This window comes from Zingiber officinale, chromosome 2A (genome assembly GCF_018446385.1).
Source record: "Zingiber officinale cultivar Zhangliang chromosome 2A, Zo_v1.1, whole genome shotgun sequence".
In the NCBI taxonomy this organism is placed as follows: domain Eukaryota; kingdom Viridiplantae; phylum Streptophyta; class Magnoliopsida; order Zingiberales; family Zingiberaceae; genus Zingiber; species Zingiber officinale.
In genome coordinates, this window is record NC_055988.1 from 77,067,700 (window position 1) to 77,072,015 (window position 4,316).

A 4,316-nucleotide genomic window follows, 5' to 3' on the forward strand; every position below is an offset into this window, starting at 1 on the left:
GCTATCACGAAACGCTCACAGGTTCAGAAAGAAATCACAATTACGAAGTTGCGATTTCCAGATGACAAGTTTTACATAATTTAGAATCTCATTGCTCTGATACTATTGTTGGCTCTAATATATAAATTGTAAAAGTTTACAGTGCTCTTGGAGAAGAAATCTGAGAAGGAATCGAAAATAACTTGTCGTTGGAAGAGGGATAACGAACGAATCGAAAAGCTCTCAGGGTTTACAAACAAATTCTCAACCTGATGGTAATGGATAAACCAAAACTTATGTTCTTCCCAGCAACCCATTCTCTCTCTTTTGTGCACACAAACGAACCTTACATAAAGATCACATATGGGAAGAATCTTTCTCTTTAGACATAATTTTATAAGAGGAAGATAATCCTCTTCCTCTATTAATGGAAGAATTTCAACGGCTTAGAAGATGAGAAAAGGGGTGTCCTATCATCTTCTTGACTCTAACATCATCAATGAGGGGAGGAGGAGAAATACAAAGTACTAATGAGAGAACGAGATCACAACGGCTAGGGTTTTTAAGAGATATTGAAATGGAAAGAGGTAAGAGTTGAATAATTGATTAGGTGAAAATAAGAAAATGTAATTAATATAGAAATAAGAGATAGGTAATGATGACTCACCCATTTCAAAGATATGTGACAACAATGAGCTCCAATTTTAATGGGGCAGGCATAGGTTTTAATGATCTATACCAGCATGACCCGGAAGGAGAGAGGTAGTGAGTTTGTAGGAGCATTCTTTAATTTTGGCCCAAAACCTCTCCATGGATGGCTTTTGGCCCAAATGACTTCTGATGATTATGGGTGCATGCCACATTGTGTCCATGGAAGGGGGAAAAAAAAACCAGGTGGTCCCAACCAAGGTTAGTTAATTATCCACGTATTGATTTATAGCATTACGGATTAATTTTCTTCAATGAGAAGATATATAAACTAATTACACAATCTCTTTGTTAAATGAATTAAAATAATGTACAATCACATGGTCATACTTTGTTTGACAGGAAAAAGAATCTCACATTCATGTGCTTAAAGGAAACAACTACCTGATCAATTAGTACTTGAAGGATGTAGAACATGAGCAATTTGCAGAAGATGCTTGAAGATATCAACTCAAACTCAATTGACAAAGAAAAAACAGCTCAAATTCTTCCTCTCTGTACCAGCACAAGAAAGAGAAGATGAATCATTCTCTTCTCTCTCTTTGTAATCGAATTGAGTTTATTAACAGTTTTGTTCTAGGCTCTGGGATCATTCCTTTTGCTCTCATTTCTTTATAGAATTGCAAGGCCTCTTCTAGCTTCCCTTGGTTATGTAGTTGATGAACCATTATAGTATAAGATCGCTGATCCGGTCCCAGTCCACTTCTCTTCATATCGGCCCATATAGATCCGCTGCCCTTTTGGTGCTTCCACTGCATATACAGGTTCAGTAGCAGATTGTAAGTATCCGAGTCAAGTTTGCAACTAGTCCTTTCCATTCTCTGCAACAAGGCAGTAACCTCTTCCGGTTTTTCGGCAGTTTTCAAGATGTAAGAATAAGTTCTAGTATTCGGATTGCAACCTTTTTCTTCCATCTCATTCAGAAGCTCGTGTACTTTTTGCATCCTATTGATCTTACAAAGATGTTTGATAAGGGAATTGTAGGTCGACACATCAGGAAGGCAACCTCGGTCGGTCATTTCAGAGAAAATCTCAAGTGCTTGAGGAACTTTCTTCTTAAAGCACAATGTATCGATGATACAATTACAGATTGTAACGTCTGGATTACAACCCTTCTCCCACATGGATGTGAACAACTGCACGGCGGTACCAAGTTTTCCAGATTTAGTCAATGATTTAATAAAAATGCTATAGGTGTACAAATCTGGTTTGCAACCAGATTTATTTATGTCATTCCAAAATCTCGTTGTATCATGTAAACTTCCCAAAACACACCAGCCATTCAGGATGATATTTCTGCTCTTTATAACCGGTGGAAACTGATCTTGTTTCTGAAGAAATAAAGCTTCTGCCTCCTCGACATGTTTATATCTGCAAAGTGACATAAGAAGTTGCTGGAAGCCAATCAAGTCTAGTTCAAATCCATAATCTATCCTTTTATAGAAAATGTCTATAGCTTCTTGCACTTTGTGAGCACCTGAATATCTATGCATAAGGATCGCAAAGGTTTTGTTATTGATGGCAGATCCTTGCCTATCTTTAGGAATCTCATCAAACGTCTCTTGCATTAATTTGACCTGTTTCATCCTACCAAGAATATCAAGTATCTCGTTATAAGCCCTTGGTCCATGCAAATAGTTATTCTGCGTGGAAGCCCACTTGAAAAAAGATAGTGCAAGCTTCCAATCGGAGCGATTCCTCTGAAGAACAAGCACAACTAAGTCCTCAGTTAACTGAATCTTGCATTCATCAAGAGCTGATGAAAGCCCAGAGCTTTTATCATGAGACTTGAGTATCTTCTGAATTGCCATAGCATCACTAGCAGATGAATCATCAACCGAAGTCAAACCATCAGGATTGGGCAAAGATATACTCTCAGATTCTGATGGCGAACCTAAATAATATCGTCTCGAGGAGCACAACAATTCTTGTGAACATATAACAGGATATGAAATGGAATCATTACAAAAGTTATTCTTCGTAAAGTGCGAAGATGGTCCAAAGCAAGAGTATTTGTTCACTAATGAATCTTTGATGCAATGACTGTTGCTCGGCGCAATAGACGCATACTTATGCTTAAGAACATAGTCGTGGTTCGCAAGTGAAAATTGATCTGAAATGATAACCATGAGTACATCTTTGTGAGGTCCATTGAACATCAAGTTTAAATTATGAGTAGGAACATAGTTCTGCAAATTTGAATAGGAAGACAAACTAGAGATTGTAGGAGAACCCAACCTATCACAATTAGCATTTATAATCATGGAAAACTAGAATTGGGCAATCAAAAGAACATATAATGATATAAATGAGGAATATTTACTGCAAATTGTTCTAAAAAAAAATTAGATAATAAGGAAACATACAAAGAACAGTTGAAGTGGCACTGAGCGATAGAAGCCTGCCCTTGGAGACCCACATCCAAAGCTACTGGAGATAAAAACGAAAAGGGATACTGCTTTCAAATGAAGCTACAGGAAGGATTCAAAATTGCAGCAAGTTAAATGAATTGAAGGTGTCTACCAACCTAGAAAAAAGGGGGCCGAGAGGGCTGCTACTGCTGGTTGGCGAAGGAGAGGGCTCCCACTGCTGCTCAGGCGGCGAAAGAGGATTTAGGGTTTAGGGATGGAGCGGTTGCTGCTCTAGAGGATTTAGGTTTTCCGCTCGGCGCGCGCACACGCAAGCAACGGAGAGGGATGGAGCGGTAGATGCTCCAGAGGATGAGGGCAAGAGGAAGCCCCTGCTCAGACTAGAAAGAGACGGAAGGAGGGGGATTTATTCTCCTCTGCTCCTTTGAGTAAGAGAGCGGAGGGCTGCAGGGGATTTCGGATGGACGGCGGCGACGAGAAGGTGCGGTGGCGTGCGATGTGCTGCTGCAGCTAAAAGGCGAGAGAGATGGGGATGAGGTATGCCGCCGGATGGACGGCGGCAGGCGGCGGCGGCAATCGCTGCGGCACACGAGAGAGAGAGAGAGAGAGAGAGAGAGAGAGGAGAGAGAGCGAGCGACTGGGATGGGTGCATGATGTGCAAATTTATTTATCTTATACGTTTATTTAAATTTAGTATTTTCTAAAATAGGGTATTTATTAAAATGCATCATATTTATTTTATCAAATTTAATTAAAAATAAAATATATGAAAATACTTTATTGATTTTTAATAATGTATAATATACTTTGTTTCTTAAACTAGCAGACACTTTCCTTTCACAGTGATATTTTATTTTTAAAAACCCAATTTATCCTCCTTTACCTTCTCTTTCGCAACATCTCTCCAAAAATGTGTCATTTCCCTTCCTCATAATCACGGGTGATCTCACACACTTTCCCTTCCATGTCAATGATCCTACACTCTTTTGCTCCCTCGTTAGTGATATAATTCTCTTCCTCACGCACGCCTGTGTTTCAGACTCTCAAAGGATATTTTTCTCCTCCCTCTCGTTGATGATCTCTCTTTCTCACTTTTTCTTTATTTTCAAATCAGAAAGTAGGAGTTTCTCATCTATTTGACAGATGGCTCCTCTTACTCAATAGCAATAGGAAGCAAGGATCTCTTGTACATTCTATGTAAAGCATCAATCAACCCTTTTCTTCCTTCATAAGAAGCCTTAATGATTTAGGGAAAATAAA

At 39.1% G+C, this 4,316-nt stretch overlaps 1 pseudogene; it reads right to left on the reverse strand.

Annotated features, from left to right (window-relative positions):
- Positions 1 to 974: 974 nt before the first annotated feature.
- On the reverse strand, positions 975 to 3,701 carry LOC122041252 (annotated as a pseudogene).
- Positions 3,702 to 4,316: the final 615 nt, after the last annotated feature.